The 25,190-nt window shown below is 46.5% G+C and overlaps 1 protein-coding gene across 3 annotated transcripts in view; it reads right to left on the bottom strand.

The window, feature by feature from the left end:
* Positions 1-25,190, bottom strand: part of PALLD (palladin, cytoskeletal associated protein) — a 759,036-nt gene that overhangs the window by 11,409 nt on the left and 722,437 nt on the right. The window lies entirely within an intron of this gene.

Here is a 25,190-nt window from a genome sequence, read left to right as displayed (position 1 = left end):
AACAGCAGACGTGTCGTCGGAATCAGCTGCGATTTTGGAATATTTAGAATCCACCCGTGCTGTCGTAGAACTACTTGAGATAGTGCTACTCCGACCTCCAACTGTTCTCTGGACCTTGCCCTTATCAGGAGATCGTCCAAGTAAGGGATAATTAAGACGCCTTTTCTTTGAAGAAGAATCATCATTTCGGCCATTACCTTGGTAAAGACCCGGGGTGCCGTGGACAATCCAAACGGCAGCGTCTGAAACTGATAGTGACAGTTCTGTACCACGAACCTGAGGTACCCTTGGTGAGAAGGGCAAATTGGGACATGGAGGTAAGCATCCTTGATGTCCAGGGACACCATATAGTCCCCTTCTTCCTGGTTCGCTATCACTGCTCTGAGTGACTCCATCTTGATTTGAACCTTTGTATGTAAGTGTTCAAAGATTTCAGATTTAGAATAGGTCTCACCGAGCCGTCTGGCTTCAGTACCACAAATAGTGTGGAATAATACCCCTTTCCTTGTTGTAGGAGGGGTACTTTGATTATCACCTGCTGGGAATACAGCTTGTGAATTGTTTCCAATACTGCCTCCCTGTCGGAGGGAGACGTTGGTAAAGCAGACTTCAGGAACCTGCGAGGGGGAGACGTCTCGAATCTCCAATCTGTACCCCTGGGATACTACTTGTAGGATCCAGGGGTCCACTTGCGAGTGAGCCCACTGCGTGCTGAAACTCTTGAGACGACCCCCCACCGCACCTGAGTCCGCTTGTACGGCCCCAGCGTCATGCTGAGGACTTGGCAGAAGCGGTGGAGGGCTTCTGTTCCTGGGAAGGGGCTGCCTGCTGCAGTCTTCTTCCCTTTCCTCTACCCCTGGGCAGATATGACTGGCCTTTGCCCGCTTGCCCTTATGGGGATGAAAGGACTGAGGCTGAAAAGACGGTGTCTTTTTCTGCTGAGATGTGACTTGGGGTAAAAAAGGTGGATTTTCCAGCTGTTGCCGTGGCCACCAGGTCCGATGGACCGACCCCAAAAAACTCCTCCCCTTTATACGGCAATACTTCCATGTGCCGTTTGGAATCTGCATCACCTGACCACTGTCGTGTCCATAAACATCTTCTGGCAGACATGGACATCGCACTTACTCTTGATGCCAGAGTGCAAATATCCCTCTGTGCATCTCGCATATATAGAAATGCATCCTTTAAATGCTCTATTCCAGGCTGAGGCGATCGCTGGTCGCAGTATAACACCAGTATGTGTGTATATACTTTTTAGGATATTTTCCAGCCTCCTATCAGCTGGCTCCTTGAGGGCGGCCGTATCTGGAGACGGTAACGCCACTTGTTTTGATAAGCGTGTGAGCGCCTTATCCACCCTAGGGGGTGTTTCCCAACGCGCCCTAACTTCTGGCGGGAAAGGGTATAACGCCAATAATTTTCTATCGGGGGAAACCCACGCATCATCACACACTTCATTTAATTTATCTGATTCAGGAAAAACTACAGGTAGTTTTTTCACACCCCACATAATACCCTTTTTTGTGGTACTTGTAGTATCAGAAATATGTAACACCTCCTTCATTGCCCTTAACATGTAACGTGTGGCCCTAATGGAAAATACGTTTGTTTCTTCACCGTCGACACTGGAGTCAGTGTCCGTGTCTGTGTCGGCCGACTGAGGTAATGAGCGTTTTAAAGCCCCTGACGGTGTTTGAGACGCCTGGACAGGTACTAATTGGTTTGCCGGCCGTCTCATGTCGTCAACCGACCTTGCAGCGTGTTGACATTATCACGTAATTCCCTAAATAAGCCATCCATTCCGGTGTCGACTCCCTAGAGAGTGACATCACCATTACAGGCAATTGCTCCGCCTCCTCACCAACATCGTCCTCATACATGTCGACACACACGTACCGACACACAGCACACACACAGGGAATGCTCTGATAGAGGACAGGACCCCACTAGCCCTTTGGGGAGACAGAGGGAGAGTTTGCCAGCACACACCAAAACGCTATAATTATACAGGGACAACCTTATATAAGTGTTTTCCCTTATAGCATCTTAATATATAATAATATCGCCACATAAAATGCCCCCCCTCTCTGTTTTAACCCTGTTTCTGTAGTGCAGTGCAGGGGAGAGCCTGGGAGCCTTCCTAGCAGCGGAGCTGTGTAGGAAAATGGCGCTGTGTGCTGAGGAGAATAGGCCCCGCCCCCTTTTCGGCGGGCTTCTTCTCCTGTTTTTCTGACAACCTGGCAGGGGTTAAATACATCCATATAGCCCCAGAGGCTATATGTGATGTATTTTTAGCCAGCATAGGTACTTTCATTGCTGCCCAGGGCGCCCCCCCCAGCGCCCTGCACCCTCAGTGACCGTTGGTGTGAAGTGTGCTGAGAGCAATGGCGCACAGCTGCAGTGCTGTGCGCTACCTCATGAAGACTGAGAAGTCTTCAGCCGCCGGTTTCTGGACCTCTTCTCTCTTCGGCATCTGCAAGGGGGTCGGCGGCGCGGCTCCGGTGACCCATCCAGGCTGTACCTGTGATCGTCCCTCTGGAGCTAGTGTCCAGTAGCCTAAGAAGCCAATCCATCCTGCACGCAGGTGAGTTCACTTCTTCTCCCCTAAGTCCCTCGTTGCAGTGAGCCTGTTGCCAGCAGGACTCACTGAAAATAAAAAACCTAACAAAACTTTTACTCTAAGCAGCTCTTTAGGAGAGCCACCTAGATTGCACCCTTCTCGGCCGGGCACAAAAACCTAACTGAGGCTTGGAGGAGGGTCATAGGGGGAGGAGCCAGTGCACACCACCTGATCCTAAAGCTTTTACTTTTGTGCCCTGTCTCCTGCGGAGCCGCTATTCCCCATGGTCCTTACGGAGTCCCCAGCATCCACTTAGGACGTCAGAGAAAATACGTTTCTTAGTAAATTTACCCCTATGATTCCCTAAAATGTTGCCTTGGAGCATAATGGTTAACTAAAAATAAGATTTTACTTACCGATAAATCTATTTCTCGTAGTCCGTAGTGGATGCTGGGGACTCCGTCAGGACCATGGGGATTAGCGGCTCCGCAGGAGACAGGGCACAAAAATAAAGCTTTAGGATCAGGTGGTGTGCACTGGCTCCTCCCCCTATGACCCTCCTCCAAGCCTCAGTTAGGATACTGTGCCCGGACGAGCGTACACAATAAGGAAGGATTTTGAATCCCGGGTAAGACTCATACCAGCCACACCAATCACACCGTACAACTTGTGATCTGAACCCAGTTAACAGTATGACAACGTAGGAGCCTCTGAACAGACGGCTCACAACAAGAACAACCCGATTTTTTTGTAACAATAACTATGTACAAGTATTGCAGACAATCCGCACTTGGGATGGGCGCCCAGCATCCACTACGGACTACGAGAAATAGATTTATCGGTAAGTAAAATCTTATTTTCTCTAACGTCCTAGTGGATGCTGGGGACTCCGTCAGGACCATGGGGATTATACCAAAGCTCCCAAACGGGCGGGAGAGTGCGGATGACTCTGCAGCACCGAATGAGAGAACTCCAGGTCCTCTTTACCCAGGGTATCAAATTTGTAGAATTTTACAAACGTGTTCTCCCCCGACCACGTAGCTGCTCGGCAGAGTTGTAATGCCGAGACCCCTCGGGCAGCCGCCCAGGATGAGCCCACCTTCCTTGTGGAATGGGCCTTGACAGATTTAGGCTGTGGCAGGCCTGCCACAGAATGTGCAAGTTGAATTGTGCTACAAATCCAACGAGCAATCGTCTGCTTAGAAGCAGGAGCACCCAGCTTGTTGGGTGCATACAGTATAAACAGCTTGTCAGATTTTCTGACTCCAGCCGTCCTTGAAATATATATTTTCAATGCCCTGACAACGTCCAGCAACTTGGAATCCTCCAAATCGCTAGTAGCCGCAGGCACCACAATAGGCTGGTTCAGGTGAAACGCTGACACCACCTTAGGCAGAAAATGAGGACGCGTCCGCAGTTCTGCCCTGTCCGAATGGAAAATCAGATATGGGCTTTTATACGATAAAGCCGCCAATTCTGACACTCTCCTGGCTGAAGCCAGGGCCAGTAGCATGGTTACTTTCCATGTAAGATATTTCAAATCCGCCGATTTGAGTGGCTCAAACCAATGGGATTTGAGAAAATCCAAAACTACATTAAGGTCCCACGGAGCCACTGGGGGCACAACCGGGGGCTGTATATGTAGTACTCCTTTTACAAAAGTCTGGACTTCAGGAACTGAAGCCAATTCTTTCTGGAAGAAAATCGACAGGGCCGAAATTTGAACCTTAATGGACCCCAACTTGAGGCCCATAGACAATCCTGTTTGCAGGAAATGTAGGAATCGACCCAATTGAAATTCCTCCGTGGGGGCCTTCCTGGACTCACACCACGCAACATATTTTCTCCAAATGCGGTGATAATGTTGTGCAGTCACCTCCTTCCTGGCTTTAACCAGTGTAGGAATGACCTCTTCTGGAATGCCTTTTTCCCTTAGAATTCGGCGTTCAACCGCCACGCCATCAAACGCAGCCGCGGTAAGTCTTGGAATAGACACGGTCCCTGCTGAATCAGGTCCCGTCTTTAAGTAGAGGCCACGGATTTTCCGTGAGCATCTCCTGAAGTTCCGGGTACCAAGTTCTTCTTGGCCAATCCGGAGCCACGAGTATCGTTCTTACTCCCCTTTGCCGTATAATTCTCAGTACTTTGGGTATGAGAGGCAGAGGAGGAAACACATACACTGACTGGAACACCCACGGTGTTACCAGAGCGTCCACAGCTATTGCCTGAGGGTCTCTTGACCTGGCGCAATACCTGTCCAGTTTTTTGTTGAGGCGAGACGCCATCATATCCACCTTTGGTTTTTCCCAACGGTTCACAATCATGTGGAAGACTTCTGGATGAAGTCCCCACTCTCCCGGGTGTAGATCGTGTCTGCTGAGGAAGCCTGCTTCCCAGTTGTCCACTCCCGGAATGAACACTGCTGACAGTGCTATCACATGATCTTCCGCCCAGCGAAGAATCCTTGCAGCTTCTGCCATTGCTCTCCTGCTTCTTGTGCCGCCCTGTCTGTTTACGTGGGCGACTGCCGTGATGTTGTCCGACTGGATCAACACCGGCTGACCCTGAAGCAGGGGTTTTGCCAGGCTTAGAGCATTGTAAATCGCTCTTAGCTCCAGTATATTTATGTGAAGAGACATCTCCAGGCTTGACCATACTCCCTGGAAGTTTCTTCCCTGTGTGACCGCTCCCCAGCCTCTCAGACTGGCATCCGTGGTCACCAGGACCCAGTCCTGTATGCCGAATCTGCGGCCTTCTAACAGATGAGCACTCTGCAACCACCACAGAAGAGACACCCTTGTCCGTGGCGATAAGGTTATCCGCTGATGCATCTGCAGATGCGATCCGGACCATTTGTCCAGCAGATCCCACTGAAAAGTTTGTGCGTGGAATCTGCCGAATGGGATTGCTTCGTAAGAAGCCACCATCTTTCCCAGGACTCTTGTGCATTGATGCACAGACACTTTTCCTGGTTTTAGGAGGTTCCTGACAAGTTCGGATAACTCCTTGGCTTTCTCCTCCGGAAGAAACACCTTTTTCTGAACCGTGTCCAGAATCATTCCCAGGAACAGCAGACGTGTTGTCGGGGTCAACTGAGATTTTGGAAAATTCAGAATCCACCCGTGTTGTTGCAGCACTACTTGGGTTAGTGCTACTCCGTCCTCCAGCTGTTCTCTGGACCTTGCCCTTATCAGGAGATCGTCCAAGTAAGGGATAATTAATACGCCTCTTCTTCGCAGAAGAATCATCATTTCGGCCATTACCTTGGTAAAGACCCGAGGTGCCGTGGACAATCCAAACGGCAGCGTCTGAAACTGATAATGACAGTTTTGCACCACGAACCTGAGGTACCCTTGATGTGAAGGGCAAATTGGGACATGCAGGTAAGCATCTTTTATGTCCAGGGACACCATAAAGTCCCCTTCTTCCAGATTCGCTATCACTGCTCTGAGTGATTCCATCTTGAACTTGAATTTTTGTATGTACAGGTTCAAAGATTTCAGATTTAGAATAGGTCTTACCGAGCCGTCCGGCTTCGGTACCACAAATAGCGTGGAGTAATACCCCTTTTCCTGTTGTAGGAGGGGTACCTTGACTATCACCTGCTGAGAAAACAGCTTGTGAATGGCTTCCCATACCGTCGCCCTGTCTGAGGGAGACGTTGGCAAAGCAGACTTTAGGAACCGGCGAGGGGGAGACTTCTCGAATTCCAACCTGTAACCCTGAGATACCACCTGCAGGATCCAGGGGTCCACCTGTGAGCAAGCCCACTGCGCGCTGAAATTCTTGAGTCGACCCCCCACCGTTCCTGAGTCCGCTTGTAAAGCCCCAGCGTCATGCTGAGGGCTTTGCAGAACCCGCGGAGGGCTTCTGTTCCTGGGAAGGAGCTGCTTGCTGCCCTCTCTTACCCTTTCCTCTGCCTCGGGGCAGATATGACTGTCCTTTTGCCCGCTTCTTATAGGACCGAAAGGACTGCGGCTGAAAAGACGGTGTCTTTTTCTGTTGGGAGGGGGTCTGAGGTAAAAAGGTGGATTTCCCGGCAGTTGCCGTGGCCACCAAATCCGATAGACCGACGCCAAATAATTCCTCCCCTTTATACGGCAATACTTCCATATGCCGTTTGGAATCCGCATCACCTGACCACTGTCGTGTCCATAAACTTCTTCTGGCAGATATGGACATCGCACTTACTCTCGATGCCAGAGTGCAAATATCCCTCTGAGCATCTCACATATAAAGAAAAGCATCCTTTAATTGCTCTAAAGTCTGTAAAATACTGTCCCTATCCAGGGTATCAATATTTTCAGTCAGTGAATCCGACCAGACCACCCCAGCACTGCACATCCAGGCTGAGGCGATGGCTGGTCGCAGTATAACACCAGTATGTGTGTATATACTTTTTAGGGTAGTTTCCAGCCTCCTATCAGCTGGATCCTTGAGGGCGGCCGTATCAGGAGACGGTAACGCCACTTGTTTTGATAAGCGTGTGAGCGCCTTATCCACCTTAGGGGGTGTTTCCCAGCGCGCCCTAACCTCTGGCGGGAAAGGGTATAATGCCAATAACTTTTTTGAAATTAGCACTTTTCTATCTGGGTTAACCCACGCTTCATCACATACATCATTCAATTCCTTTGATTCAGGAAAAAATAAGAATTTACTTACCGATAATTCTATTTCTCGGAGTCCGTAGTGGATGCTGGGGTTCCTGAAAGGACCATGGGGAATAGCGGCTCCGCAGGAGACAGGGCACAAAAAGTAAAGCTTTAGGATCAGGTGGTGTGCACTGGCTCCTCCCCCTATGACCCTCCTCCAAGCCTCAGTTAGGTACTGTGCCCGGACGAGCGTACACAATAAGGAAGGATTTATGAATCCCGGGTAAGACTCATACCAGCCACACCAATCACACTGTACAACCTGTGATCTGAACCCAGTTAACAGTATGATAACAGCGGAGCCTCTGAAAAGATGGCTCACAACAATAATAACCCGATTTTTGTAACTATGTACAAGTAATGCAGATAATCCGCACTTGGGATGGGCGCCCAGCATCCACTACGGACTCCGAGAAATAGAATTATCGGTAAGTAAATTCTTATTTTCTCTATCGTCCTAGTGGATGCTGGGGTTCCTGAAAGGACCATGGGGATTATACCAAAGCTCCCAAATGGGCGGGAGAGTGCGGATGACTCTGCAGCACCGAATGAGAGAACTCCAGGTCCTCCTTAGCCAGGGTATCAAATTTGTAGGATTTTACAAACGTGTTTGCCCCTGACTAAATAGCCGCTCGGCAAAGTTGTAAAGCCGAGACCCCTCGGGCAGCCGCCCAAGATGAGCCCACCTTCCTTGTGGAATGGGCATTTACATATTTTGGCTGTGGCAGGCCTGCCACAGAATGTGCAAGCTGAATTGTATTACACATCCAACTAGCAAAAGTCTGCTTAAAAGCAAGAGCACCCAGTTTGTTGGGTGCATACAGGATAACAGCAAGTCAGTTTTCCTGACTCCAGCCGTCCTGGAACCTATATTTTCAGGGCCCTGACCACATCTAGCAACTTGGAGTCCTCCAAGTCCCTAGTAGGCGCAAGACACCACAATAAGCTGGTTCAGGTGAAACACTGACACCACCTTAGGGAGAGAACTGGGGACGAGTCCGCAGCTCTGCCCTGTCCGAATGGACAAACAGATATGGGCTTTTTTGAGAAAAAAAAAACCACCAATTTGACACTCGCCTGGTCCAGGCCGGGTCCAAGAGCATGTTCACTTTTCATGTGAGATGCTTCAAATCCACAGATTTGACTGGTTTTAAACCAATGTGTTTTGAGGAATCCCAGAACTACGTTGAGATCCCACAGTGCCACTGGAGGCACAAAAGGGGGTTGTATATGCAATACTCCCTTGACAAACTTCTGGACTTCAGGAACTGAAGCCAATTCTTTCTGGAAGAAAAATCAACAGGGCCGAAATTTGAACCTTAATGGACCCCAATTTGAGGCCCATAGACACTCCTGTTTGCAAGAAATGCAGGAATCGACCGAGTTGAAATTTCTTCGTGGGGCCTTCCTGGCCTCACACCACGCAACATATTTTCGCCACATGTGGTGATAATGTTGTGCGGTCACCTCCTTTCTGGCTTTGACCAGGGTAGGAATGACCTCTTCCTGAATGCCTTTTCCCTTAGGATCCGGCGTTCCACCGCCATGCCGTCAAACGCAGCTGCGGTAAGTCTTGGAACAGACATGGTGCTTGCTGAAACAAGTCCCTTCTTAGCGGCAGAGGCCATAAGTCCTCTGTGAGCATCTCTTGAAGTTCCGGGTACCAAGTCCTTCTTGGCCAATCCGGAGCCATGAGTATAGTTCTTACTCCTCTACGTCTTATAATTCTCAGTACCTTAGGTATGAAAAGCAGAGGATGGAACACATACACCGACTGGTACACCCACGGTGTTACCAGAACGTCCACAGCTATTGCCTGAGGGTCTCTTAACCTGGCGCAATACCTGTCCCGTTTTTTGTTCAGACGGGACGCCATCATGTCCACCTTTGGTAATTCCCAACGGTTTACAATTATGTGGAAAACTTCCCCATGAAGTTCCCACTCTGCCGGGTGGAGGTCGTGCCTACTGAGGAAGTCTGCTTCCCAGTTTCCATTCCCGGAATGAAACACTGCTGACAGTGCTATCACATGATTTTCCGCCCAGCGAAAAGTCCTTGCAGTTTTTTGCCACTGCCCTCCTGCTTCTTGTGCCGCCCTGTCTATTTACGTGGGCGACTGCCGTGATGTTTTATCCCACTGGATCAATACCGGCTGACCTTGAAGCAGAGGTCTTGCTAAGCTTAGAGCATTATAAATTTACCCTTAGCTATATTTATGTGGAGAAAAATCTCCAGACTTGATCACACTCCCTGGAAATTTTTTCCTTGTGTGACTGCTCCCCAGCCTCTCGGGCTGGCCTCCGTGGTCACCAACATCCAAAACTGAATGCCGAATCTGCGGCCCTCTAGAAGATGAGCACTCTGTAACCACCACAGGAGAGACACCCTTGTCCTTGGATATAGGGTTATCCGCTGATGCATCTGAAGATGCGATCCGGACCATTTGTCCAGCAGATCCCACTGAAAAGTTCTTGCATGAAATCTGCCGACTGGAATTGCTTCGAAGGAAGTCACCATTTTTTTTACCATGGCCCTTGTGCAATGATGCACTGATTTTAGGAGGTTCCTGACTAGCTCGGATAACTCCCTGGCTTTCTCTTCCGGGAGAAACACCTTTTTCTGGACTGTGTCCAGAATCATCCCTAAGCACAGGAGACTTGTTGTCGGGATCAGCTGCGATTTTGGAATATTTAGAATCCACCCCTGCTGTTGTAACAGTATCCGAGATAGTGCTACTCCGACCTCCAACTGTTCCCTGGACTTTGCCCTTATCAGGAGATCGTCCAAGTAAGGGATAATTAAGACGCCTTTTCTTCGAAGAAGAACCATCATTTCGGCCATTACCTTGGTAAAGACCCGGGGTGCCGTAGACAATCCAAACGGCAGCGTCTGAAACTGATAGTGACAGTTCTGTACCACGAACCTGAGGTACCCTTAGTGATAAGGGCAAATTTGAGACATGGAGGTAAGCATCCCTGATGTCTCGGGACACCAGATAGTCCCCTTCTTCCCGGTTCGTTATCACTGCTCTGAGTGACTCCATCTTGATTTGAACCTTTGTAAGTGTTCAAATTTTTTTAGATTTAGAATAGGTCTCACCTAGCCTTCTGGCTTCAGTACCACAATATAGTGTGGAATAATACCCCCTTTTCTTGTTGTAGGAGGGGTAATTTAATTATCACCTGCTGGGAATACAGCTCGTGAATTTTTTCCCATACTGCCTCCTTGTCGGAGGGAGACCTTGGTAAAGCAGACTTCAGGAGCCTGCGCAGGGGAAACGTCTCGACATTCCAAACTGTACCCCTGGGATACTACTTGTAGGATCCAGGGGTCCTGTACGGTCTCAGCGTCATGCTGAGAGCTTGTCTGAAGCGGTGGAACGCTTCTGTTCCTGGGAATGGGCTGCCTGCTGCAGTCTTCTTCCCTTTCCTCTATCCCTGGGCAGATATGACTCTTATAGGGACGAAAGGACTGAAGCTGAAAAGACGGTGTCTTTTTCTGCAGAGATGTGACTTAGGGTAAAAACGGTGGATTTTCCAGCAGTTGCCGTGGCCACCAGGTCCGATGGACCGACCCCAAATAACTCCTCTTCCTTTATACGGCAATACACCTTTGTGCCGTTTGGAATCTGCATCACCTGACCACTGTCGTGTCCATAAACATCTTCTGGCAGATATGGACATCGCACTTACTCTTGATGCCAGAGTGCAAATATCCCTCTGTGCATCTCGCATATATAGAAATACATCCTTTAAATGCTCTATAGTCAATAAAATACTGTCCCTGTCAAGGGTATCAATATTTTTAGTCAGGGAATCCGACCAAGCCACCCCAGCTCTGCACATCCAGGCTGAGGCGATCGCTGGTCGCAGTATAACACCAGTATGTGTGTATATACTGTTTATGATATTTTTCCAGCCTCCTGTCAGCTGGCTCCTTGAGAACGGCCCTATCTATAGACAGTACCGCCACTTGTTCTGATAAGCGTGTGAGCGCCTTATCCACCCTAAGGGGTGTTTCCCAACGCGCCCTAACTTCTGGCGGGAAAGGGTATACCGCCCATATTTTCTATCGGGGGGAACCCACGCATCATCACACACTTCATTTAATTTATCTGATTCAGGAAAAACTACGGTAGTTTTTTCACATCCCACATAATACCCTCTTTTGTGGTACTTGTAGTATCAGAAATATGTAACACCTCCTTCATTGCCCTTAACGTGTGGCCCTAATAAGGAATACGTTTGTTTATTCACCGTCGACACTGGATTCAGTGTCCCTGTCTGTGTCTGTGTCGACCGACTAAAGTAAACGGGCGTTTTAAAACCCCTGACGGTGTTTTTGAGACGTCTGGACCGGTACTAATTGTTTGTCGGCCGTCTCATGTCGTCAACCGACCTTGGCGCGTGTTGACATTATCACGTAATTCCCTAAATAAGCCATCCATTCCGGTGTCGACTCCCTAGAGAGTGACATCACCATTACAGGCAATTGCTCCGCCTCCTCACCAACATCGTCCTCATACATGTCGACACACACGTACCGACACACAGCACGCACCCAGGGAATGCTCTGATAGAGGACAGGAACTACTAGCCCTTTGGAGAGACAGAGGGAGAGTTTGCCAGCACACACCAAAAACGCTATAATTATATAGGGACAACCTTATATAAGTGTTTTCCCTTATAGCATCTTTTTTATATATTTCTAACGCCAAATTAGTGCCCCCCCTCTCTGTTTTAACCCTGTTTCTGTAGTGCAGTGCAGGGGAGAGCCTGGGAGCCTTCCCTCCAGCCTTTCTGTGAGGGAAAATGGCGCTGTGTGCTGAGGAGATAGGCCCCGCCCCTTTTTCGGCGGCCTCGTCTCCCGCTCTTAACGGATTCTGGCAGGGGTTAAATATCTCCATATAGCCCCCGGAGGCTATATGTGAGGTATTTTTAGCCAAAAAAGGTTTTCATTTTGCCTCCCAGGGCGCCCCCCTCCCAGCGCCCTGCACCCTCAGTGACTGCCGTGTGAAGTGTGCTGAGAGGAAAATGGCGCACAGCTGCAGTGCTGTGCGCTACCTTAAGAAGACTGAGGAGTCTTCTGCCGCCGATTCTGGACCTCTTCTCGTTTCAGCATCTGCAAGGGGGCCGGCGGCGAGGCTCCGGTGACCATCCAGGCTGTACCTGTGATCGTCCCTCTGGAGCTAATGTCCAGTAGCCAAGAAGCCAATCCATCCTGCACGCAGGTGAGTTCACTTCTTCTCCCCTAAGTCCCTCGTTGCAGTGATCCTGTTGCCAGCAGGACTCACTGTAAAATAAAAAACCTAAGCTAAACTTTTCTAAGCAGCTCTTTAGGAGAGCCACCTAGATTGCACCCTTCTCGGCCGGGCACAAAAATCTAACTGAGGCTTGGAGGAGGGTCATAGGGGGAGGAGCCAGTGCACACCACCTGATCCTAAAGCTTTACTTTTTGTGCCCTGTCTCCTGCGGAGCCGCTATTCCCCATGGTCCTTTCAGGAACCCCAGCATCCACTAGGACGATAGAGAAACTACAGGTAGTTTTTTCACCCCCCACATAATACCCCTTTTTGTGGTACTTGTAGTATCAGAGATATGCAAAGCCTCCTTCATTGCCGTGATCATATAACGTGTGGCCCTACTGGAAAATACGTTTGTTTCTTCACCGTCGACACTAGATTCAGTGTCCGTGTCTGTGTCGACCGACTGAGGTAAAGGGCGTTTTACAGCCCCTGACGGTGTCTGAGACGCCTGGGCAGGTACTAACTGGTTTTCCGGCCGTCTCATGTCGTCAACTGATTTTTGTAATGTGCTGACATTATCACGTAATTCCATAAACAAAGCCATCCATTCCGGTGTCGACTCCCTGGGGGGTGACATCACCATTACCGGCAATTGCTCTGCCTCCACACCAACATCGTCCTCATACATGTCGACACACACGTACCGACACACAGCAGACACACAGGGAATGCTCTATTGAAGACAGGACCCCACTAGCCCTTTGGGGAGACAGAGGGAGAGTTTGCCAGCACACACCCAAGCGCTATAATATATATGGGAACAACCCTATATAAGTGTTGTATCCTTATAGCAGCTTAAATATAGTAATATCGCCAAAAAAAGTGCCCCCCCTCTCTGTTTTACCCTGTTTCTGTAGTGCAGTGCAGGGGAGAGTCCTGGGAGCCTTCCTCACAGCGGAGCTGAGCAGGAAAATGGCGCTGTGTGCTGAGGAGAATAAGCCCCGCCCCCTATTTCGGCGGGCTCTTCTCCGGAGTTTGTGAGATCTGGCAGGGGTTAAATACATCCATATAGCCTCAAGGGCTATATGTGATGTATTTTTTAGCCATAAAAAGGTATTATACATTGCTGCCCAGGGCGCCCCCCCAGCGCCCTGCACCCTCCGTGACCGCTGTGTGAAGTGTGCTGACAACAATGGCGCACAGCTGCAGTGCTGTGCGCTACCTCAGGAAGACTGAAAAGTCTTCTGCCGCCTGCTTCTGGACCTCTTCCATCTTCGGCATCTGCAAGGGGGGTCGGCGGCGCGGCTCCGGGACCGGACTCCATGGCTGGGCCTCTGTTCGATCCCTCTGGAGCTAATGGTGTCCAGTAGCCTAAGAAGCCAATCCATCCTGCACGCAGGTGAGTTGACTTCTCTCCCCTAAGTCCCTCGATGCAGTGAGCCTGTTGCCAGCAGGACTCACTGAAAATAAAAAACCTAAAAACTTTTTCTAAGCAGCTCTTTAGGAGAGCCACCTAGATTGCACCCTGCTCGGACGGGCACAAAAACCTAACTGAGGCTTGGAGGAGGGTCATAGGGGGAGGAGCCAGTGCACACCACCTGATCCTAAAGCTTTATTTTTGTGCCCTGTCTCCTGCGGAGCCGCTAATCCCCATGGTCCTGACGGAGTCCCCAGCATCCACTAGGACGTTAGAGAAACATAACAAATGACAATGCTAAACCTTGTAAAGAAACATTTGAAACAAGTGGAAACCTTGCCAAGAATTACTACAAACAGATGACAAGGAGAGCAAGTGCAATACTTTCCAGCCTGTGTATAGATTTTACTTAGCCAAAAAAGGTCTTACGGTTCTGCTCTACAGACGCACACAGTGCCTCCTAAGATCCGGCTGCATGTTTCATGTAACCAGAAGTCATAAAGCAAGTGCACTAAAATAGTTGTGAATTTTAAAGTTGATGCCAAAAATGTAACAGGGAGTCCCCAGTCATCTTACATTGGTCTATGAGACACAAAGCAGCTCTTCTCTAGGCCTCAGTCACCATAGTTACAAAGTGAACACACTGATATTAGGGATTGAGTCTATTGGAAATCTGCCTTTCATAGAATGAGCCTGTTTTGTGAATTCGTTCTTGAAATGGACTGGACATAGATAGTGAACCCTTTCCTACTTTGATATATAAAAATGTATTTTAAATGAAAAAACAACACAATGAATACCCCTCAGGCTCCATCCCATCTCTGCCCTGCCCCGTCCAGTCTGTCCAGCCCCACACCATCTCTTCTGTTCTATATCCATTACAATTTCTCATTCTATAGGAGAGTATTTCATTTATTTCCTATAACAATATACACCCATCTGCCATAGTATTAAAATCACCTACTTAATATTGTGTAGGTCCCCTTTGTGCCATCAAAACATCTCTGACCCATTGAGGCATGGACTCCACAAGCCCACTGAAAGTGTTCTGTAGTATCTAGCGCCAAGACATTAGCAGAAGATCCTGTAAATTGTGAGGTGGGGCCTCCATGGCTCGGATTGTTTTTCCAGCACATCCTACAGATGCTCGACCAGACCTGAGGAATTTGGAGGCCAAGTCAACACCTTGAACTCTTTGTCATGTTGTCAAGAGGCCACTGCCATCAGGGAATACCGTGCCCATGAAGGGCTATACTTGGTCTCCAACAATGTTTAGGTAAGTGGAACATGTCATAGTAACATTCACATGAATGCCAGGACCCAAGTTTGGCAGCAGAACATTGCCCAGAGCATCACACTGCCTCCACCAGCCTGCCTTCTACCCATATTGCATCCTGGTGCCATCTCTTCCCCAGGTAAACGACTCATGTGCACCCGGCCAAAAGAAAACGTGATTTATCAGACCAAGCCACCTTCTTCCATGGTCTAGTTCTGACAATCAAGTGCCCATTGTAGATACTTTTGGCAGTGGACAGGGGTTAGTATGGGCACTCTACCATGCCTGCGGCTAGTCAGCCCCATATGTAGCAAGCTGCGTGTTCTGACACCTTCTGTCATACCCGTTAACTTTTTCAGCAATGTGTGCTACAATAGCTTTTCTGTGCCATAGGACCAGGTGGGTTAGCCTTTGCTCCCGACGCACATCAATGAGCCTTGGGTGCCCATTACCCTGCCACTGGTTCACTGGTTGTTGTTCCTTGGACCACTTTTGGTAGGTACTAACCACTGCATACCGTGAACACCACATACGACCTGCTGTTTTGGAGATGCCGTAACCTAATTGTCTAGCCATGGTCAAAGCCAAAATCATCAAGAACTGACTGTTCATTTGCTGCCCAAAATATCCAACCCCGACAGATTGTAACAAGATAGTCAATGTTTTTTTACTTCACCTGTAAGTGGTTTTAATCAAGGATGTACTGTAAATACAGAGGTGCAGAAGTGCCATTTCTATGGGGCCCAGAGCTATGAGGGGCTCACCTTTTCTGTCAAAGTTACCACTGGTTGGTACATAGGGGCTCCTATCTAGGTACCTAGTTATTTTGCCTAGGGGCCTGCAATATATCTAGGTATGTCCCTGGACCAGCTCATTGTATTGTGGTATAAAATAAACTGGAGGGTATTATAATGTTACATAATATGAACTGAGGCATTGTAATGTTGCACAATATGAAGTGGAGGCACTATAGTGTGGCATAACATGAACTTGGTGCAGCACTAAAATGTGACATAATATGAACTGGGGACACTGTATATAATTATGTAATTTGGGGGTACTGTGTTGCATAATGGGCCTAATTCAGACCTGGTCACACACAGGCGTTTTTTTTTGCACTGCTGCAACCAGGTAGTTGCCGCCTACAGGACAGGGGGTAAACGCTGTGCAGAGGTGCGACTGGCTGTGCTGTGAGCTGCACAAACAAAAGTTTGTGCAGTTTCTACACAGCCCAGGACTTACTCAGCCGCTACGATGATCCTGGACGGAGCCGACGTCAGAAACCCTCCCTGGAAACGGCCGGGCACGCCTGCGTTTTCATGGACACTTCCTGAAAATGGTGAGTTGCCGCCCACGAACACCTTCTTCCTGTCACTCTTTTTGCGTTCGCCACTGCGAACGCTTTCTCCGTTCAATCAGTCACGGCCGTCACCGGCAGCCAACGCGCCTGCGCATTGCGGACCATACGCATGCGCTGTTCAGACACGATCACACAGCTGCGAAAAAAAGGCAGCGTGCGATCGGGTCTGAATGACCCCCTATGTATACTGGCAGCCCTACAATGTGACATAAATAAACTATACAGGACACTACTATGGTTCAGAAAATTAACTAGGGCACTATTATGTGGAATAAAATTAACAACTACTGTGGAGCGGTGCTTCTCTAGAACAGGGGTTCCCAACCACAGTCCTCACTGCCCACTAAAGGTGATATTCAATTGTTTGAAAAGATGGTTGGGTGTCTGTTTTTTCCTGTCTATTAGATAGGAAAAAACAGACACTCAACTGACTTTTCAAACATTTAAATACCCCCCTAACAGTCCATGTTTTAGTGATAGCCATGCTTTAAAACAGATGGTTCAATCAAGATAACAGGTACTAATTAAGTCACCTATGCTCAAGTATGGCTATCCTTAAAACCTGGAGAGTTAACATGCCTTGAGGACTGTGGTTGGGAACCCCTGCTCTAGAAGCATTTGGACAGACGCCCCTTTCCAAATGTTGCTATGGGGATCATAAAATTTTGGCTACACCCCTGGCTTTAATGTTATGGATGAAGGGTGTAACTATGATGAAACGTAGATAAGTATATGCACTATTTTGTTTATTTGTATTAAGAAGAGAATGTGATTGGTCTCTCCTGGTATAAAAAGTCACATCTAGACACTCCCTCATCATTTTGAGAAACATGGTAATGGTATCAGGTGGCGGCTCAAGTTTCTACTACAGTTTCACAGATTCTGATTCCCAATCTGTCTCCAAGTGAATCCAGGACTTGAGTGCTGCTACACTTGTTTGCAATTAGTAAACAAAAATCCCCTTTCCTTGGAAACTGAAAGCCAGGAGGCACCTGTGAATGCTGATGGTGGAATGTGTCCTGATGCTCTGTTTATAAGTACAGTTTACATATTGCAATTCGAGTGCAACAAGTACACATACTGTACATTTAATGTTTTCCCTGTCCTATTACACTATGGATGCAATTTTTCTCATTTCTCTGAGGAAAAAATGGAGAGCAATATGGGATGACCTTACCTCAATGCGAAGTTAGTTATTCTTAAAAGCAAAGTGTCACTTGAGTACAATACTTATTTGCCGCAGTACTTTTTTACACACAAAACACAGGCTTTTATCGCAATTTCTACTATTTATGATTGGCAGGACCTGTGCTGAAACACCTTTCTTATCCATTAACCTGTTCAACACAGGTGTCGGCAATCGTAAATTAAGAGAAAAGTCCAGAAGCAGAGCATTCTGTCCCTCCTGGAGAGGGTCATGTTGGGAGGTATGCAATTATAGCTCGTTTTTACCATGTGAAAAATTACCTGTTTTGCACAAAAACAGACCGTATCCACGAAAATCTGTGGACCTGTGTGTTTTCGCAGCAGTGATTGCGGTAAAAATGCATACTTATAGGGGATTTATAGTAGTTTAGCCTGCCACAAAATCCTTGAAAAATGTCGGCATTGGGGCTACTAGGGCTGAGAGAAGCGAGAGAGCCGGAATCGTAAGTGACGAGCGGGAGTGCACGCACAAGCAGGAAGAAACGGGACAGAGCGGCCGCACCAACTGTAAGGTGCAAGTGCCGCTGGCCATACCGCGCAGGGAGCGCTGGAACAGTGCGGGGAGCCCAGGGAGCAGATCTGTGCGCCGGGGGGGCCATGCAGAGAGTCGGGGAGCCGTGAGCAGTGACCCAGCGGGAGCACTGAGCAGGGAGCCGTGCCGGGAGCCTGAGACACTGAGCCAAAGCATCTGAGTGCTGATTGCTGATCGGAAGAAAAGGGAGTAGATAAGTATTAACTTTTCCCACTTTTTTGTATAATCAATTGTCTCCCTTTGTCCATTACTGTATTTTGTTGTACTTGAACTTGTACTTAATATACTTAATTTAACATATATTTATCCTTTATTTATTATCCTTTTGGTCCCTTATAGATTGTCCCTCTCTTTTTAATTTTCTCTTGTCCCTTACTGTATTTTATTGTACTTAATTTATCCTATATTTGTCCTTTGTTTATTTTTGTCCCTTTATATATTGTCCTTATATATAGATAGTCCCTCTCTCTTTAATTTTTGGATGGTAACAGGGAGTTAGCACATATTAAATATGGGTGAGGCCGCATTTGAGGATCTCACTCAGTGCATGTTGTGCATGATGTATGCGCACTTGGCACAACATTCCGAGTGCAGATACATCTGTACGAGATGTGAGCGAACGGCTGCCCTGGAAGCCCAAGTAACTGATCTAGAGTGGACCGTTAAGCGACTGAGGGACATTCGCAATCTCGAGCAAAGTTTAGATAGAACGGTGGAGGAGTTGCAGGGAGGATCACTGACAGACGAGGATGATCAGGTTGACAGCTGGGTCACGGTTAGAAGGAAGAAGAAGAGGGGGAGACAGGACATCTCACACCCCAACAAATTTGCCCGATTGGACGAAGATTCTGAGGATAGCAGTGAGAAAATTATGGAACCGGAGGAGACTGCTCGCTCTAGCAACCAGGACAGCGGTCCCCACGGTACTGTTGGGAAAAAAGATAGTGAGGTACATAATCAGATTGTGGTGGTAGGGGATTCTGTGTTCTTCCGGGTGCTCGGGTACGGCACATCGCAGACCGGGTAGATAGATTGTTGGGAGGGGCTGGTAAAGACCCGACGGTCTTGGTGCATGTTGGCACCAATGACAAAGTTAGTGGTAGGTGGGATGTCCTTAAGAAAGACTATAGGGAATTAAGCAAGAAAATTAAGGCAAGGACATCTAGGGTAATATTCTCCGAAATATTACCAGTGCCACGCGCTAGCCCAGGGAGGCAGAGGGAGATTAGGGAGGTAAATGTGTGGCTTAGAGACTGGTGAAGGAAGGAAGGAGGGGGTTGTGTTCTTGGAACACTGGATTGACTTCTCGGTCAGGTGCTATCTTTTTTGTCGCAATGGATTGCACCTGAATGAGGAGGGGGCTGCGGATGGTTAGAAGGTTGGAGAAGCTTTTAAACTAGGAGCCTGGGAGGAGGGTTTAGCTAGAAGCTACGGGACAAACAGACAGAACAGTAAGGATGTGGGTAGTGAACAATTTGGGGGAAGAGAAGGGGGGAGTGAAAGATCTGCCGGCAAGGGCAAGGGTATCTGCATGGGTACTGACACCGGAATTACTGACACGGGTATTGCCCAAGATATTCCAAATGTATTACCTACTGATGATTATTGCACAACAATACGGTATATAGAAAATTATGTCCATAGCATAAGGGAAGATACTAACATCAGGAGGAGGGGTATAGATAGCAGTGAGGAAGGCTGTATTAAGTATGATGGGGGTGGAAAGGGGGGTATGGGTCATTGGGTCGACTCAACTTAGGTCGACAGTCATTAGGTCGACCCTGGAAGGTTGACATGCATTAGGTCGACATGGTCATTAGGTTGACACATGTACTAGGTCGACAAGTCAAAAGGTCGACATGGGTTTTTTGGCTTTTTTTGGTGTCATTTTCTTTGTAAAGTTATGGGGAACCCCAAATAGTGCACCATGTCCCCTCGCATGGCCCGCCGTTTCAGGCAAGGTGCCTCGCTGCGCTCGGCACAGGTTACCGTTCCCAGTTGTAGTCCACGTGGATCGTCAAGTATGAAAAAGTCCAACATTTTTTAAAAAGTGTGAAAAACTCACGTCGACCTAATGCATGTCGACCTTCAGTGGTCGACCTAACGACCATATGCCGGAAAGGGAGGGGATTAACAGTCGGTAAGAGTAATTCTAGAAAGGCACTTGTAAATATAGATAAGATACCATTAAAACAAATGGGCATGGGAGATGCTAAGCTACGATGTATGCATGCGAACGCAAGAAGCCTATCGGGTAAAATGGGTGAATTGGAATGGCTTGTATCAAAGTCTCAGTATGATATTATAGGTATTACGGAAACATGGTGGGACGACTCTCATGACTGGGTTGCAAATTTGGAGGGGTATTCTCTTTTCAGGAGGGACAGGGCTACCAAAAGGGGAGGGGTATGTCTCTTTGTTAAACCATCTCTAAAACCCCAAAAAATTAAGAACCCTGGCGCCACTATTGAACAGAGAAAAATAGCTGCTTTCCCAGGGGTAATTGGTTTATACACCCCTCATATTCAGCACTGAGGAAGCCGCTGAGGTTTGAAGGCGGGGAAACGCGTCTGTTTCATCTCCCATTCACGGGATATAGTGGAGGTGCACTTACCAGCCGGCCGGCTCAGATTTCACCCCATTGCTAATAGGGGTTAAGAGGAGGAGAAGTGATCTTATACTCCAGATAAGGCTGACGGCAGAACAGCAGCCGGGAGGAACATCATTGGAACTGAGGTGATATATGGACTCCAGATAAGGCTGATGAGGAGAGCTGCAGCCGGGAGGGAGACCATTTAACTGTGGTGTGACAGGTTTGCTGACTGAGTTACAATCACACTGTGATATAATACCTGTCTATGAGAGCTCTGGACTGAGTGAGAAATTATTTTGCATGGCCATGCATGAATGCCTATAATCATTTTACCTGGCAGTTAAGCTAACAAAAAGCTACTAACTGCATTATAAAGAAAACAGGCAACTGCTAACTACAAAGAAAGGAGCTTCGAAGTGCATGCTTTATTTGTTACATCATATATATGGATCAAACAGCAAGTGTGTTGCTAGCTCAGAAGTTATAAAGTATCAATTAAGGACATTTAACAGAGATTTGGTCTGCAGTCTTATTACAGTTTTTCAGGTCACTGTCTCTATAGGTTTTCAGATATATTATAATACATATTTGTTTTAAATGTGATTTTTATTGATACTGGCCGGTATTAACTATAGTTTTAAAGATTTTATTATTTAATAAAATCTACACACAGATTAAATTAGCGCTTTCTTATTGTGTATCTCTAAAACCAAACTTAATAGAGGGTATTTTCGAGGGGGCAGGAGATAACGTGGAGTTGCTATGGGTTGAGATCACAAATGGGGGTACAGAGTCAAAGAAACTAGTCATTGGCACGTGCTACAAGCAACCGGATATTAGCATACACAACGAGGAACAACTCTTACACCAACTTGAAAAAGCAGCGGGAATGGGGGACATCCTAGTGTTAGGGGACTTTAACTATCCTGATATAAATTGGAGTAACGATTCATGTGTAAAAACTAGGTGCAGCAGGTTTTTAAATACATTGAAGGATCAATTATTGACTCAATTAGTTGAGGACCCAACTAGAGGTAAAACTATTCTGGACCTAGTTATTACCAATAATGTGGACATTATATCAAACACTAAAGTTCAGCAGACCTTGGGAAACAGTAATCACTATATGATCACATTCGACATCAGTTTCAAGAAACATAGCTATAAGGGAGCAACCAAAACATTTAACTTTAAAAGAGCTAACTTCAGTATGCTGAGACAGGCACTAAACGACATTGACTGGGAAGTTTTGTTTCAAGGCAAGGACACATTGGAAATGTGGGATGCTTTAAAAGGGTTGCTTGAAAGCAATATTCACAAATTCATTCCCATGAGCAGTAAACGCAGGAGTACTAAATACAAATCAATGTGGCTTAATAAGGAGGTCAAGGAAGCAATGGCTAATAAGAGGCGTGCTTTCAAAACATTTAAATCTAATGGAGGGGAGAAGTCATTCCCGTATTACAAGGAATGTAATAAAAGATGCAAAAAAGTAATAAGGGCAGCTAAAATTGTAAACGAAAAGCAAATCGCTAGAGAGTAAAACCAATCCTAAAAAGTTTTATAAATATATAAACAGTAAAAGGTTAAAGAAGGAGAACGTAGGCCCATTAAAAGATGAATTGGGAGCTTTGATAAACGATGACAAATTAAACGCAGAAATATTTAATTTTTTTTTTTCCTCAGTATTCACCAGGGAGGATGAGCCAGTGACATTAGTGCATAACGACAGTGAAGGTAATGACTCTTGGCTTGATGCTTGTTTAAGTGAGGAAGTAGTCCTGGAGAGACTAAGTAACTTGAAGATTAATAAATCACCAGGCCCAGACGGTTTTCCTCCAAGGGTTATTATGGAGCTTAGGTTATAGCTAGCAAAACCCCTATACTTGATTTTCCATAGTTCAATTAGATCAGGCATGGTACCAAGGGAATGTGGCATAGTTGAGGTAGTGCCTTTATTTAAAAATGGAAATAAAAATAATTCTGGAAACTATAGACCAGTTAGTTTAACTTCTATAGTGGGTAAAATATTGGAAGGCATTTTGAGGGATAGCATAGGGTATCACCTACAGGCTACTAAGTTTATTACTAAAAGTCAGCATGGGTTTGTAAGGGACAGATCATGCCAAACCAACTTAATTAGCTTCTACGAGGAAGTGAGCGAGTATCTTGACCATGGAAAAGCAGTGGACGTGGTGTATTTAGATTTTGCAAAAGCCTTCGATACAGTGCCTCATAGGAGACTGATCAACAAATTAAGGGAACTAGGCCTAGGATATACTATTTGTACATGGATAAGTAATTGGCTGGATAACAGAGTGCAACGAGTAGTGGTCAATGGGATGTTCTCCAGCTGGGCAGCAGTAGTCAGCAGAATACCACAAAGGTCTGTTTTTGGCCCATTGCTGTTCACTAAATTTATCAATGATCTAGGAATAGGCCTGGAAAGCACAGTGTCAATCTTTGCAGATGATATTAAACTGTGTAAGGTAATTAATTCAGAAGGCAATGTGGAGTCTCTACAGAATTACTTAGTTAAACTGGAAACCTGGGCGTCTAAATGGAGAATGAGGTTCAATATAGAAAAATGCAAAGTTATGCATTTTGGGACAAAAAACACACTTGCATCCTACACTCTAGATGGGGAAAATATAGGGGTAACTATGGTGGAAAAAGATTTGGGGGTGCTCATAGAAAATAGGCTTAATAACAGTACACAATGTCAAATTGCAGCAAAGAAGGCAAGTAAAGTGCTTGTATGCATTAAACGGGGCATTGAGACAAGGGACGAGGATGTAATCCTGCCACTGTACAAATCATTGGTACGTCCGAACCTGGAATATTGTGTTAAGTTCTGGGCACCATATTATAAAAAAAGATATCGGGGAACTAGAAAGATTTCAAAGAAGAGCTACTAAATTGATTAAAGGGTTAGAGTCTCTGGAGTACGAGTAAAGGCTTACTAGGTTAAATATGTATATACTAGAAAAGAGGCGACTGAGAGGAGACATTATTAATATCTTCAAATATGTAAAGGGTCATTACAAGGAGCTTAGGCTAGAGGAGAGAAAATTGTGTACACAACGTATGAAAGGGCTCTTCACGGTAAAGGCAATAAAGATTTGGAACTCCCTGCCGGAGAAGGTAATAATGGCAGACTCTGTAAATGTATTTAAAAATGGATTGGACAAATTTCTAACTGGAAAATTTATCCAGGGCTATAGCATTTAACATATTGACATTAAATTATCTGGGAATGATAAGATTCTTAGCTGTCAATTGGTACTAAACCATTACTTCAGCAGGTGCATTATAATATGAACAGATTAACACAGAATACAGGTTGAAACCAATGGGCATTTTGCCTCTTTTCAACCTCACTGACTATGTAACTATGGGGCTGATTTATTAAGCTCGGTGAAGTGATAAAGTGGAAGGTGATAAAGGATAAGCCAGTCAGCTCCTAACTGTCCTTTTTCAAACCCATCCTGTGACATGTCAGTTAAGATCTGATTGGCTGTTGCGTTATCACCTTCCACTTTATCACTTCACTGAGCTTAATAAATCTGCCCCTATGTAACTACTATGTAACCCCGCACGAGACAATTAGCCACAGTAAATTACTGCATCTATCTTGATACCGCTGTAAAGGTTGTTATAATATATATATACTATAGGAGTCTTAAAAATGCACCATATGATAAATGGTGCTCAGCTCCTAACCCTCATGTGCCTTTCATTCACTATCTTATACTGCATACTCCCTTTGATGGCACCTAACCCCTGATTGTCTGTATATACCTTGTACTTGTCCTATATTGTCTCAAACTGTAAATGCTTTTTTTCTTGTTTTGCTCATTTGTTTATATACTCTGTAATGGGCGCTGCGGATCCCTTGTGGCGCCATATAAATAAAATATAGTAATAAAATGACAGTTGGGAGCTGATTGGCTGGAGCACCATTTATCATACACAAATTTTAAAACTCGTTGCATATGATACAACTTGTTGGAAAATCTGCCCCTAACATTGAGAATTGTTTTTATTTTGCTACTAAGTTTTTACAGGTGTGGTGGTGATCACATTGAGCGCTGGTGCCTGTGTTTGCATTTCCCTTTGGGAGAGTTTTTTTTATTGTATACACTGTTTATTTGAAAAGCATTTGGTTCTATTTTTTTGCAATATTCTTTCCTTTAGGCACACGCTGAATAGAGAATTTGATTGGAAATGTTTTTTTTTCAACACTGGGATTTGGACATTGGGCCTAATTCAGACCTGATCGTACAGTAGCTGTGTGCTACGATCAGTTACTCAGACATGCGGGGGGAGACCAGCACAGGGCTAAT

This window comes from Pseudophryne corroboree, chromosome 1 (genome assembly GCF_028390025.1).
Source record: "Pseudophryne corroboree isolate aPseCor3 chromosome 1, aPseCor3.hap2, whole genome shotgun sequence".
Lineage (NCBI taxonomy): Eukaryota > Metazoa > Chordata > Amphibia > Anura > Myobatrachidae > Pseudophryne > Pseudophryne corroboree.
This window is presented reverse-complemented; position numbering and strand designations above follow the sequence as displayed.